Source organism: Sapajus apella, unplaced genomic scaffold, assembly GCF_009761245.1.
Source record: "Sapajus apella isolate SASKATOON/1434 unplaced genomic scaffold, GSC_monkey_1.0 scaffold1, whole genome shotgun sequence".
NCBI lineage: Eukaryota > Metazoa > Chordata > Mammalia > Primates > Cebidae > Sapajus > Sapajus apella.
Genome location: NW_022436941.1, coordinates 60502124 through 60517778, shown reverse-complemented (window position 1 = coordinate 60517778; position 15655 = coordinate 60502124). Strand labels below are relative to the sequence as shown.

At 38.2% G+C, this 15655-nt stretch overlaps 1 protein-coding gene across 1 annotated transcript in view; it reads left to right on the top strand.

Moving 5' to 3' along the window:
• The first annotated feature begins 2526 nt into the window (after window positions 1-2526).
• TENT2 (terminal nucleotidyltransferase 2) overlaps window positions 2527-15655 on the top strand; it is an 82293-nt gene continuing 69164 nt past the window's right edge. Inside the window, exon 1 of the mRNA XM_032277336.1 lies at window positions 2527-2539. The gene's annotated coding sequence lies outside the window, so the exon portion shown is untranslated. The remainder of the gene's footprint in view (window positions 2540-15655) is intronic.

Here is a 15655-nt window from a genome sequence, read left to right as displayed (position 1 = left end):
TGCAGAATATATATATATATATATATATATATATATATATATATATGAATACATATGTATGTATATACACACACATATATTCAACTTTATTTGAAATGCCATGTTTTTCATTGTGGTTTTAAACTGTATTTATTTTAAAAAATAATTTCTTTTTCTCTTTTGTTTTCACCTTCAGTACTCAGTCTAAGTTTTAAACAATTTATCTTTTCTTTTTTTTTTTTGAGACGGACTCACGACCTATTGCCCAGGCTGGAGTGCAGTGGGGCTGTGCCACCTCCGCTCACGGCAACCTCCGCCTCCTGGGTTCAAGGGATTTTCCTGCCTCAGCCTCCCAAGTAGCTGAGATTACAGGTGCCCACCACCATGCCCAGCTAATTTTTGTATTTGGGGTTTCACCATGCTGGCCAGGCTGATCTCTAACTTCTGACCTCAGGTCATCCACCGGCCTCAGCCTCCCAAAGCGTTAGGATTACAGGTGTGAGCTACCATGCCCAGCTGAAGGTATATTTTCATTATCTCCCTGTACATATGCACTTCTTATCTATCATTTTAAATAAATCTGCTTTTTGGATGCTAAGTGCTGTATGATGTTTAGATGTTTAGGTCGATTGATTAATAATATTAATTATTCACCAGGATGGCATCATCTGGGTCGTGCACTGGCACAATTCGTTGTATTCAGCATTTCTTGTATCCTCTTTCCCTCAGTTCTATTTATCCTCCTCCCCAAAACATCAAGTTATTTCCTGGAGGGTCAAGCTCATGTGACTTCCCATGTTGCAATAACTAAAAGATACTGGCCTTCAAAGTTTGTTAAGTATAATTTTGATATCAAGATATATATATTTTTGGTATGTGTTTAGAATTTGGAGCCACTCATTGAATTCTGCAACTGCTGAAACTAAAATCTAAATATTCAACTCAGCAATTATTTCTTGTAGATCTAATTTATCAGTATTAATGTTGAAGTCCAACTTCAGGTTCTCTTCTATGGTAGCAACCACGTTGTTCAGGTACACATTTCACGGTGAATAAGAGAATAATTCCTACTAGCTGATCCTATGCATATTCACAGTTTCACAGGAAAACAAAGAATCTGGTAAGTGTTTTTTGCGGCGGGGCTGGTGGTGGGAGTGAAGGAGGCATGGCTACTAGTTAAGGCTAAACATAATAATACTCAAGAAAAGATGAACTGGGTCTCTGAATTGAAATCCAATTATTCTTAATAGCTATTATTAAATTCTTATTAATACTGTATTAATAATACTAGATATTTATGATTCACACTAAATTCTTACTAAGATTAAAAATGTAAAGAATGTAATTCTCACAACAAAGAGGTAAGTGCTGTTCTTACCTTCATGCAGATGAGAAAAGGGAGATGCAGAGATGTTAAAAATAACTTGTCCAAGGATCTGGGGCAATGACTGCAATAATATAGCGAATATAGAGATAAAATACAAAGCCAAATAGATTTTTGTTTTTGAATGATGTCAAGACTTTGAAGTTCTTTTTCTTTTCTTATTTTATTTTAATCACATTTCTATTTTCTGTAAACCCCATTCCAAAGCCCTATTCTTAGATTTCTGGCAGCTTGGACATCTACCCAGATGATTGGTATTTGAGTCTTTTTTCTTTTCAAAGTACTTACTTGTAGGTGGCAGTGTTAGTTTCAAACCCTGCTTTGCATTTTTCTGGGGAAGATTAGAAAAAGCCATCTGGTTAGCATCAACCTAAAAAATTCTTCTCTGAGTGGAACTTCCTTAAGAAGAAATTGTAAGAGAAGAGAGCGTAGTATAAAGCTAGGCAGAAGACAAATAGAAACATTTGGAAACTGAAATATTAAATTCTGATACCTATGAGAATTACCTTTCTGTACAATTAATTCACTTTTCTTCCAGTCCTTTTCTTTACTTTTTCTTTTGAGGAAAGGTTTTTTTGAATGAAACCTTGCTTCTTGATGACATTTTTCTAGCTTTGAGATTTAACCTTGTTCACATAGAACTTGTTTGGTCTTGAATTTTGGGCTTTTTTCTATGAAGCTGTCTTTTATATTCAGGTTTTCATTACTGCCACCTTCACCTCCCACATGGTGATATTCTGGTTGTAACTATTTGCATAGCACAGAATCTGGCGAATTGTTGGAGTTCAGTACTAAATATCGGTTGATCGATTGAATGAATAAATGAATGAGTGAATGAATGAATGAATGAAAACCTTCTCAGGAAGAAAAGAAACAAGACAAAAGAGAGTAAATGTGAAACGGATCCTTACTAATAAATTTTTATCATATTGATTTTATTCTTTTACATAGCCCTAGAATTTATTAACCTTTACGTAACCATAAAAAGTCTACAGATTTATATAATTTCAGGATTCAGCATAGAAAAATCAAATGCTAACCTAAAAAAGGGACTGTTAGTTCAGTGAGAAGACATATTTTGGTCAAACTAACTCATTTAATTGCAGTTCTTCTTTTTTTTTTTTAACTTTTATTAATTGCAGTTATTCTATCTAGTTATTTGGAACCTACCACAAAGTAAGATTTTGTTTTAGATTCTCACTGCCTAGTACATTACTCTTCTAATTGCAGAATTTGTCTTGTACTCTGAATTCTCTAGACTACTATCTCACATTGTGTGATTCCTTACAGTTTTCAAAGTAATAAAAGTTAAGAACTGTGATATTATTGTGAGCCATATTAAATCATATGGTCAATAAATGTCTCTCAATGACAAAAAGGAAAGAAAAATTGGGATACCAATTTGCATTTATTTTGATTCTTATTTTTTTATTTTTATGGCTACATAGTAGGTATTTATGGTGTTGATGAGATATTTTGATACAGACATACAATGCATAATAATCACTTCAGAGTAAATGGAGTATCCACAACCTCAAGCATTTATCATTTTTTTGTGTTACAAACATTGCCACATACTCTTTTTTTTTTTTTTTCTTTTTTTGGAGTGGAGTCTCTCTCTGTCACCAGGCTGGAGTGCAGTGGCCTGATCTTGGCTCACTGCAACCTCCGCCTCCGGGGTTCAAGCGATTCTCCTGCCGCAGCCTCCTGAGTAGCTGGGACTACAGGCTTGTGCCACCACACCCGGCTAATTTTTGTATTTTTAGTAGAGACAGAGTTTCACTGTGTTAGCCAGGATGGTCTCCATCTCTTGACCTCCTGATCCTCCTGCCTCAGTCTCACAAAGTGCTGTGATTACAGGCGTGAGCTACCATGACCAGTCCCAACATACTCTTTTAGTTTTCTGTTTTGTTTTTTGTTTTTTTGAGACAAAGCCTTGCTCTGTCACCCAGGCTGGAGTGCAGTGGTGCAATCTCGACTCACCTTAACCTCCGCCTCCAGGGTTCAAGTGATTCTCCTGCCTCAGCCTCCCGAGTTCGGGATTACAGGCACGTGCCACTGCACCCGGCTAAGTTACTTTAAAATGTACAGCACATTATTGTTGACTGCAATCACTCTGTTGTGTTATCCAACATTAGCTTTTATTCATTCTATCTAACTATAGTGTTATATCCATTAATCATCCCCACTTCCCTGCCTCCACTCCCCTTCCCAGACTCTTCCCTGCCCATCCCTACCTCTATCTCCATGAATTGAATTGTTTTAATTTTTAGCTTCCACAAATGAGTGAGAACATGTGAAGTTTGTCTTTTAGTGTCTGGCTTATTTCACTTAATATCACGTTCTCCAGTTCAATCCATGTTGTTGCAAATGACAGGATCTCATTTTTTTTTTTGCTGAATAGTTCTCCATTGTGTATATGTACGACATTTTCTTTATCCATGTGTCTGTTATTGATGAACACTTTGCTTGCTTTCAAATCTTGGCTATTGTGAATAGCGCCATAGTAAACATGAGAGTGCAGATATCTCTTCTGTATTCCAATTTCCCTTCTTGGGATATATACCTAGGAGTGGAACTGCTAGATCGTACGGTAGTTCTATTTTTAGTTTTTCTGAGGAACCTCCAAACTGTTCTTCATAGTGGTGGTACTAATTTACACTCCCACCAACAGTGTATGAGGATTTCTTTGCCAGCATTTGTTGCTGCCTGTCTTTTGCATAAAAGCCATTTTAACTGGGTAAGATGACACCTCATTGTAGTTTTGATTTGTCTTTGTCTGGTGATCAGTGATCGGGAGCACCTTTGCATATACCTGTTTGCTCTTTGTACGCTTTTTTTTGAGAAATGTCTATTGAGATCTTCTGTTCATGTTTTAATCAAATCATTAGATTTTTTCCTGTGGAGTTTTTAGAGCTCCTTATATGGCTATTAATCCCTTGTGAGATGAATAATTTGCAAATATTTTCTCCCATTCTATGGCTTGTCTCTTCACTTTGTTGATTGTTTTCTTTGCTGAGCAGAAGCTTTTTAACTTGATGTGATCCCATTTGTCCATTTTTGCTTTGGTTGCCTGTGCTTGTGGGGCATTACTCAAGAAACCTTTGCCCAGACCAATGTCTTGGAGAGTTTTCCCCAATGTTTTCTTGTAGCGGTTTCATTTGAGGTCTTAGATTGAAGTCTTCAATCCATTTTTATTTGGTTTTTTGTATATGGAGAGAGATAGGGGTCTAGTTTTATACTTCTGCATATGAATATCCAGTTTTCCCAGCACTATTTATTGAAGAGACTGTCCATTCCGCAGTGTATGTTCTTGGTAGCTTTGTAGAAAATGAGTTCACTGTAGATGTATGGATTTATTTTGGGGTTCTCCATTTTGTTCCATTGTTCTATGTGTCTGTTTTTATGTCAGTACTGTGCTGCTTGGTTATTATAACTCCATAGTATAATTTGAAGGCAGGCAATGTGATTCCTCCAGTTTTGTTCTTTTTGCTCAGGATGGCTTTGGATATTTTGGAGCTCTTGTGGTTCCATATAAATTTGAGGATTATTTTTTTCTATTTCCATGAAGAATGTCATTGGTATTTTGATAGTGATTGCATTGAATCTGTAGATTGCTTTGGGTAGTATGGACTTTTTTTTTTTTTGAGACAGTCTCACTCCATTGCCCAGGCTGGAGTGCAATGGTGTAATCTCAGCTCACTGCAACCTCCACCTCCCAGGTTCAAGTGATTCTTCTGCCTCAGCCTCCCAATTAGCTGGGATTACAGGCACGCACCACCAAGCCTAATTTTTGTACTTTTAGTAAAGACGGGGTTTCACCATGTTGGCCAGGCTGGTCTTGAACTCCTGACCTCATGATCCACCTACTTCAGCCTCCCAAAATACTGGGATTACAGGTATGAGCCAGTATGGACATTTAAACAACATTGATTCTTCCAATCTATGATCATGAAATATTTTTTCCATTTTTTGTGTGTGTCCTTATAAGTTTCTTGCATCAATGTGTTCTGACTTTCATTTTAGAGATCTTTCACTTCTTTAAGTTTATTCATAGGTATTTTATTTGTAGCTATTGTAAATGGGATTACTTTCTTGGTTTCTTTTTCAGATTGTTTGCTGTTGGCATATAGAAATGCTACTGATTTATGGCATGTAGAAATACTACTGATTTTTGTATAATATATTGATTTTGTATTCCTGCAACTTTGCTGAATTTATCAGTTCTAAACATTTTGGGTGAAGTTTTTAGTTCTTTTCCAGATATAAGACCATATTATCTGCAAACAAGGATGATTTGACTTTTTCCATTCCAATGTGGATGCCTTTTATTTCTTTCTTGTCTGATTGCTCTAGCTAGGACTTCCTATACTATGTTGGATAACAGTGGTGAAAGTGGGCATCCTTGCTGGATTCCAGATCTTAGAGGAAAGACTTTCAGAATGATAGAGAAAAAAACTGAAAAAACAGTTTGTCATATATGGCTTTTGTTGTGTTGAGATATGGCCCTTCCACATCCATTGTTTTGAAGATTTTCATCATGAAGTGTTGAATTTTATAAAACAATTTTTAACACCAATTGAAATGATCATATGGTTTTTGTCCTTCATTCTGTTGATGTGATGTTTCACAGCGGCTGATTAGCATATTTGGAACCATCCTTGCATCCCTGGGATAAATCCCACTTTGTCATGATGAATGGTCTTTTTAATGTGTTTTGGAATTTGGTTTGCTAGTATTTTGTTGAGGATTTTTGTATCAATGTTCATCAGAGATCTTGGCTTGTAGTTTTGTCCTTTTTTTTTTTATGTGTCTTTGGTTTTGGTATCAGGGTGATACTGGTCTCATAGAATGAGTTTGGAAGTATTCCCTCTGCCTCCGTTTTTTGGAATGGTTTTAATAGGATTGGCATTAGCTCTTCTTTGAATGTTTGGTAATATTTGGCAATGAATCCATTAGCTCCTAGGATTTTCTTTGCTAGGAGACTTCTGTTATGGGTTCAATCTCATTATTTGTCATTGGTTTATTCAGGTTTTCTTCATGGTTCAATCTTGGTAGGTTGTATGTGCTTAGGAATTTATCCATTTCTTCTAGATTTTCCAACTTATTGGCATATAGTTGCTTGTAGTAGTTTCTAAGATGATCTTTTGAATATCTTTTCTTTTTCTTTTTTTTTTTTTTTTTTTTTTTGAGACAGAATCTTGCTCTGTTACCCAGCCTGGAGTGCAGTGGTGCAATCTCAGCTCACTGGAACTTCCACTTCCTGGGTTCAAGGAATTCTTGTGCCTCAGCCTCCCAAGTAGCTGGGATCATAGGCATGTACCACTGTTCCCAGCTAATTTTTATATTGCTTAATAGAGATGGGGTTTCATCATGTTGGCCAGGCTGATCTCAAACTCCTGGCTTTAAGTGATCATCCTGCCTCAGCCTCCCAAAGTGCTGGGATTACAGGAGTGAGCCACTGAACCTGGACTGAATTTTATTTATTTACTTTTTTCTTATTACATTTCTATATTGTCCAAATTTTCTCCAAGAAGCCTTTGTTCCTTTTACAGTATTAGAAAACAATAAATTCTGTTTAACCCCCACCCCATCTAATCAGCCATTAATCACTTGGCACAAATAGGTACTCAAATGTATACTTTATTACAGTAATTCCTGAGGGCAGTAATTTCAACTTGAAATTTCCAGAGATTCTTTTCAGGTAAATGAACAGAGAGCTATGTCCACAGTAGATTCATGTAGAATTGCAATTGCCTTCTTTGATTGTGTTGTCTATTCTCAGGCAATATCTAAGTTGAAATTACATGATGACATACTTAAAATGATGTAGAGCATATTAATTTATTTCTTTTTCTATTTTCAGTACATCTTTTTTTTTTTACATGTAAAATAAGGGGTATGAATAATTTCCAAACTTTATCTTAGCTCTTCTTTTTTTTTTTTTGAGATGGAATCTCTGTTGCCTACACTGGAGTGCAGTGGCATTATCTCAGCTCACTGCAACCTCTGCCTTCCGGGTTCAATATACTCTATTATCATTAGATTATTAACCAATAAATTCATTAGAGGTAACTTGTGCCGTAGTATGTTTTGAATTCCTATGAACACTGTTTTTTTTTGAGATGGGATCTCGCTCTGTCGCCCAGGCTGGAGTGCAGTGGTGCGATACCGGCTCATTGCAACCTCCACCTCCTGGATTCAAGCAATTCTTCTGTCTCAGCCTCCTGAGTAGCTGGGACTACAGGCGCCTACCACCATGCCTGGCTAATTTTTGTATTTTTAGAAGAGATGGGGTTTCACTATGTTGACCAGGATGGTCTTAATCTCTTGACCTGGTGATCTGCCTGCCTTGGCCTCCCAAAGTGCTGATTACAGGCGTGAGCCACCGTGGCTGGTCTCTATGAACACTTTAACTCAGGAACATACAGGAGAGTACACTTTGAAAGTCTATTGATGATGTGTAGAGGATTGCACTGCATAGTGAGAAATTGGTAAATCTAAATAGTTTTAATACTATAATCATCTAACTCATCCATAAAAAGGCTTAATCTTAGAAATATACCTCTGGTTACAGTCACTGCTTTCTAACTAGAAAGATATCTGTGGGGCATTACTTTCAAAAGAGGAACTTCCTAAAATTTCCTTCAACTTTCTGCTTTTCTGACTATAAAGGACACTAATTACAACACCACCCTCATTAATAATATCCTGTTCATTTGCCTCATGACTTTCATATACATCACCAGAGCAATTTAGGACGTCTTTTGCTCTGTTTTTAAAATAGGGAGTGGGCTTTGGATGTATTATGAAGAAGAAATTTATATTATGGCCATTTTCTTTTATTTATTTTCATTCCTTTTCTTTTTCTTTCTTTTTTTTTTTTTGTCAGAGTTTCACTCTGTCTCCCAGGCTGGAGTGCAATGGCACAATATTGACTCACTGCAAACTCTGCTTCCTGGGTTCAACGGATTCTCCTGCCTCAGCCTCCCTAATAGCTGGGACAACAGGTATGTACCACATGCCTGGCTAATTTTTTCGTTTTGTTTTGTTTTGTTTTGAGGCATTGTCTCACTCTGTCACCCAGGCTGGAGTGCAATGGCAAGATCTCGGCTCACTGCAAACTCTGCCTCCTGGGTTCAAGTGATGCTCCTGCCTCAGCCTCCTGAGTAGCTGGGATTACACACACCCATCACTACACCTGGCTAATTTTTGTATTTTAGAGACAGGGTTTCACCATGTTGGCCAGACTGGTCTCAAACTCCTGATCTCAGGCGATCCACCTGCCTTGGCCTCCCAAAGTGTTGGGATTACAGGTATGAGCCACCAAGGCTGGCCATTTTCTTTCAAAGCCTGTTTTCAATTGCTCTGAAGGGAGCCAGTATAACCTGGAAGTTAAGCAGTTAAAAATAACAGGCTTGGAAACAAACAAACCTGTTTGTATCCTAGCTGTACCTTTAAACTATTGTCAGGCCTTGGGCAATTTACTTTGTAACTCTTGTCTTCAGTTTTGCCATTTGTAAAACAGGGGAAATAATGGAGCTCCTTTTGTAAAATTGGTTGTGAGGAATAATTACATGCGTACATAAAGTGCTTTGCATCCCATTCGGTGGAGCAGTGTTTATGGAGTACCAACAGTGTGGCAGGCATTGTGCCAAGCTCCTGCGTATCTCAGGACTGTTTTCTTTCTTATCTCAAATTTTCACCTAACTTCTACTCGTCAAGGAAAACTTCCCCTGAACCCTCTTAGTTCAGGTTCGCCATGAAGTGAATGCCAGGAAGAGACAAGGACCTACGAATGTACCCATACACACTCTTGCACAAGAGAAGTAGAGCTCCCAGATCTTGTTGTAAATTTCTTCCAGTTTTCTCAGTGGGTATATTCTTCCACCTTCTCTATTCTGGGCCAAGAGAGCCTGTATGTAGGCTGGTGATTGTCAGCATCTCTCTGAACAATCTGCCTCCCCACTCCCATCTCTTTTTGAAAAAAACAACATATACAGCAGACATAAAAGAACCATGTTGGGTAGATGGGAATGGGGATGTAAATTAATAAATCCAGGATGAATGAACCTAGAATTAGCTATAGAATGATAGCAAATCACAGAAGAGCTTGTGTGCCAAATACAAAATTAAAAATCACAAAAATCACATCAAAAGTCCTCAAGTCCTTCACTACTACCCTTCTTTGCTGATTCTATCCCAAGGTTTGGGGTTGAGTGTGGGAAGAGGCTACACTGTGTTGTGGGAGAAGGCATACAGCACTGCAGTCAGGCTATCTCTAGATTCAAAGCTGGTCTTTGGCATTATTTGTGGGACATTAAGCAAGTTGTTTGGCTGGAGATTCAGTGTTCTCACCCATAAATTGGAGATAATTATAGTAGCTCTATTAGAGGGCTGTTAATGAGATTATAAAAGGTAATTGATGTAAAGTACTTAACAAGGTGCTTGGAATATAGTAAGCTCCCAATAAATCTTTGTACTATCAATTATTTCAGGACGTCTGCAATACCCTACCTACCTAAGCCATTTTCAAAATGTGATCCACAGACATTTTCAGAGAGCATGATATCAAAACTATATAATAATACTAAGAATTGGCCGGTCATGGTAACTCATGCCTGTAATCCCAGCACTTCGGGAGGCCAAGGAGGGTGGATCTCCAAGTCAGGAGACAGAGACCATTTTGGCCAACTTGGTGAAACCCCGTCTCTACTAAAAATACAAAAATTAGCTGGATGTGCTGGCTCGTGCCTGTAATCCCAGCTACTCAGGAGGCTGAGGCAGGAGAATCGCTTGAACCAGGGAGTCAGAGGTTGCAGTGAGCCGAGACCGCGCCACTGCACTCCAGCCTGAGCAACAGAGCGAGACTCTGTCTCAAAAAAAAAAAAGAAGTTATTTACTTTGTGTGTGTGTGTGTGTGTGTTAAGATTGACTTTGATGGTTCAAAGCAAACTATTGCAGATCACAATGTGATACTACTTTACAACTACCAAGATGGCGATGAAAAAAAAGACAGTTATAAACATTGATGAGGAAGTGGAAAAACTGAAACACTCATAGACTGCTGATGTTAACGTGAAATAGTGCAGCCACTTTGGCAAAGTTTGGTAGTTCCTCAAAAAAAATTAAACATAGGGTTACCCTATGATCTAGCAATTTAACTCCTAGCTATATACCCAACATAGTTGAAAACATGTTGTTTAAACAGAAACTTAAACATGAATGTTTGTATTAGTCTGTTCTCACACTGCTATAAAGAAATACCTGAGACTGGGTAATTTATAAAGGAAAGAGGTTTAATTGCCTCACAGTTTCACATGGGTGCAGGAGCCTGAGGAAACTTAAACTCATGGCGGAAGGTGAAGGGAAAGCAAGAACCTTCTTCAGGTGGTGGCAGGAGAGAGAAGTGTGAGTGAAGGAGGAACTTCCCAAACACTTATCAAACCATCAGATCTCATGAGTCCTCACTATGAAAAGAATAGCATGGGAGAAAATGCCCCCATGATCCAATCATCTCCCAGCAGGTTCCTCCCTCAACGACTGAGGATTACAATTCAAGATGAGATTTTTGGGGGGGAAGGGGGAAGCCTGACTATATCAATGTTCATAGCAGCATTATTTATAAGAGCCAAAAAGTAGAAACAATGCTAATGTCCATCACCTGATAAATGGATAAACAAAGTGTGGTATACCCGTACAATAGAATACTGGGCTGATAATATTTTTCGGTGGAGGGGGGCACTGTCCTATGCATTGTTAGGACATTTAGCAGCATCCTTGGTTTCCACTCATTAGATGTCAGTAGTAACTCTCTCCTCCAAGTCGTGATAGCCAAAAATGTCTCCAGACATTGCCAAATGTCCTGCGGATAAAATCACCTCCACTTGAATGCCATTGATACAAGCTAATAGTCCTTGTATTCTTCACTGCCATTCACTTGCAGTTTAAAAAAACTTCCAGTTTTATTTAAGAATGTTCTTAATGAAGCAATGAAAATTACAAATTGTATTGTCTTGACTGTGAATGCACAACTTTAAAAAATTCTGTATGAAAAAAAGCGTTCATAAAGCACTTCTGCTGCATACTAAAGAACACTCAAACAAGCGGTTTTCTCTAAGCCCTTGTGCTTAGAGAAACAAGTGCTTTCTGTAAGCAGTTGAGGGAATGGGCTGCAAGCTGAACTCACTGATTTTATGGTGAAGCACCATTTTAATTAAAAGATCTATTGACAGACAAATTGGTTATTCAGATTTAGGTACTTGGAAAACATTTTCAAGAGAATAAAAAACATCTTCAGTGATACCCATTAGAGCACAGGAGGAAAAAAAAGAAAAAAAAAACACCCATCTATCTATCTGTTGACACTGATATAACTGAACTTTCAAGCAAAAATAACAATTTTGTAAAAGTTCCATCATCATTGTGACCTTGATTGCTTCCAAATACTTAAAGATTTTGGGTGGGCACGATGGCTTACACCTATAATCCTATCACTCTGGGAGGCCGAGGCCGGTGAATTGCCTGAGGTCAGGAGTTTGAGACCAGCCTGGCCAAGATGCTGAAATCCCATCTCTACTAAAAATACAAAAAAGTTAGCCGGTCATGGTGGCGCATGCCCGTAGTCCCAGCTACTCGGGAGGCTGAGGCAGGAGAATTGCTTGACCTGGGAGACAGAGGTTGCAGTGAGCAGAGATCCTGCCACTGTACTCCAGCTGAGAGAGTGAGACTGTCTAAAAAACAACAACAACAACAACAACAACAAAAACTTAAAAGATGCTTCTTCTGATGAGATTGGAAGTGATATTAACAAATGTGATGTTTGATAATGTAGAATAAAATGTGTTAACATTTGGAAGATCTGCATAACTCAGTGAACCAATTTTTTTTTTTTTTGAGACAGTTTCACTCTTGCCCAGGCTGGAGTGCAACGGTGTGATCACAGCTAACTGGGTTCAAGTGATTCTCCTGCCTGAACCTCTTGAGTAGCTGGGATTACAGGCATATGCCACCACAGCTGGCTAACTTGTATTTTTAATAGAGACAGGGCTTCTCCATGTTGGTAAGGCTGGTCTTGAACTGACCTCAAGTGATCCACCTGCCTCGGCCTCCCAAAGTGATGAGATTACCGGCGTGAGCCACTGCACCAGGCCTGGTTTTAATTTTTATCTTAAATTTATTTTTAGTTTTGTTTTTAGAGATAGGGTCTCACTCTGCTGCCCAGGCTGGAGTGTGGTAGTAGAATCAGAGCTCACTGCAGCTTCAAACTTTTGGACTCCAGTAATCCTCCCTCTTCAACCTCCCTAGTAGCTAGGAGCAAGTTTGTTCAAACCTCAGCCCACAGGCTGCACGGCACAGCCCACAGGACAGCTTTGAATGCAGCCCAACACAAATTTGTAAACTTTCTTAAAACATTATATTTTCTTTCCATTTGTTTTTTCTAGCTTATCAGCTATTGTATTTTATGTGTAGCCCAAGACAATTCTTCTTCCCATGTGGCCTATGGAAGCCAAAAGATTAGACACCCCTGGCATAGGAACGTACCACCATGCCTGGCTAAATTTTTAATTTTTTGTAGAGATGGGGTCTCATTATGTTGCCAGGCTGGTCTCCAATTCCTGGCCTCAAGCAGTCTTCCCTCCATGACTTCTCAACGTGCTGAGATTACAGGTGTGACCACTCCCAGCTCATTTGCCTGTTAATGGATATTTGTGTTCCAGAGTTTTTTTTTTTTTTTTTGAGACAGGGTCTTGTTTTGTCACCCAGGTTTGGGGACAGTGTGCGACCACAGCTCATTGCAGTTTCTACCTCCCAAGCTCACACGATTGTCCTTCAGCCTCCCTGGTAGCTGGGATTGCTATTTATTTTTAGTGGAGACAGGGTTTAGCCAGGTTGCCCAGGCTAGTCTCCAACTCCTAGCCTAAAGCAATCCTCCTGCCTTGGCCTTCCAAAGGGTTGGGATTATAGGCAATTACAAATACAGCTGCTATGAATATTTGTGTACAAGCTCTTCTGTGGACATGTGCTTTAATTTGTTTTGAGTAAATACCTAGGAATGGAATGGCTGAATCACATGCAAATAAATACTTGCTTACTCTTTGAGATACTTCCAAAGGGTTTTCTAAAGTGGTTATGCCATTTTATATTCCCATTGGTAGTGTATGAGTTTCAGTTGCTCTACGTTCTGACAAATTCTTGGTATGACTAGTCTTTTGGAATTTACCATTAAATAGGTAGGGTATGTTGTTGAGGTCTTAATTCGTATTTTTCTCTTAATCTGTATTCCCTAATGACTAATGATGCTGCATATCTTTTCATGTCTTTGCTATCCATATATGGCTTCTTTGGTGAAATGTCTCTTCAAACCTTCTGTCCATTTGTTTTTTGGGTTATTATTGAAGTATGAGAGTTCAAAACAATAGACATTCTGGATATAAATTCTTAACAGGGCCAGGCATGGTGGCTCCTGCCTATAATCCTGGCATTTTGGGAGGCTGAGGCAGGTGGATTGCTTGAGCCAAGGAATTTGAGACCAGCCTGGGAAACTTTGGGAAACCCCATCCTATATAACAAATATAATAATCAGCCAGGCATGGTGGTGCACACCTGTAGTCCCAGCTACTAAGGAAACTGAGGTGGGAGGATCATTTGCGCCTGGGTGGTTGAGGTAGTAGTGAGGCATGAGCATGCCACTATACTTCAGCTCTTTTGAGACGCAGCTAAAAACCACCCCCCAACCACCTCCCCCCACAAATTCTTATCAGATATGTGATTTGCAAATAGCTATTTTTCAGTTTTGGCTTGTTTTTCTATTCCCTTAGCTCACTGCAGCCTGGGTTCAAGTGATCCTCTGCTTCAGCCTCTTGAGTAGCTGGGACTACAGGTGCATGCCACCATGCCTGCCTCAAATATTTCATGCTGTTGTAAATGGTATTTTAAATTTTGATTTCAGATTGTTCATTGCTAGTGTAATACAAATACAACTGACATTTGTATATTGATCTTATGACCTCAAGTCTTAGTCATTTATTTGATCTGATAGTTCTTTGTACATTTTGTGCCAGAGTTTTCAACATGTCACCTATAAATAAAACCAGTTTTACTTCTTCTTTTCTAATTTAAATGCTTTTTTTCCCCTTGCCTTATTGCACAGGCTAGAATCCCCAGTACAATACTGAACAAAAGTTGTCAGAGCAGAAATCCTTGCCTTGTTCCTGTTCTTAAGGTAAAAACACTGTTCTTCACCATTAAGTGTGATGTTTTTTATAGACACTCTCTATCACGTTGAGGAAGTTTCCTTGTAATCTTAGGAATGGATGTTGGATTTCGACCAATGCATTTGCTGCATGTATTGAGATTATTAAATGTTTTTTCTTTTTTAGTCTGTAAATATGGTAAATTATATTGATTGATTTACCAATGCTGATTCAACCTTGCATTCCTAGGATAAGCCCCTGTTTGGCTATGCTATATTATCTTTTTTATATACTATGAAATAAAAATGACTAGAATTTGTGCATTTATGAGAGATATTGGTCCACAGTTTACTTGTTTAATATCTAGAGTTTGGGTATTAGTGTAATGCTGGCCCCATAGAATGAGCTGGGAAGCATTCCCTCCTCTTCAGTTTTCTGGAGGACTTTATCTAGAATTGGAATTATGTTTTCCTTATGTATACCATGTTAACACCATACAAAAGTAAGCCAAAGTGGCGGTAATACTATCAGAAAAAGTACACTTCAGAGCAAAGAACATTATCAGGAAAGAGGCAGGTCACCTATAAAGTGGATCATTTCATAATGATGCAATAAAGGGTACATTTATTCAAGTAAGAGAATAACTATGTTTATAAAATAGCAGAGCTTCAAAGTACATGAGGCAGAAAGTGATAGAACTGCAAGAAATTGAAAAAAAAACCCAGTTATAGTCAGAAATTTCAATACTCTAAAAATTAGAATAAGTAGACAGTAAATCAGTAAGGATATAGATTTGAACACTAATATCAACCAACTTGACATGATTGACATTTATAGAACTGTCCACCTAACAACTGCAAAAAACACATTCATTTCAAATGAACAGTACTTACTAAGACAGACTATACTCTGGGCCACAGAACAAGTGTCAGTAAGTTTAAAATTATTAATATTGTACAAAGTATCCTCTCTGATCACAATGGGATTAAATCAGAAATCATTAACAGGCAGCTAACCAGAAAATTCCTCCGTATTTGCGGACCAACACTTATGGGTCAAAAAAAAAAAAAAAAAAAAAAAAAAAAAAAAAAAGAAA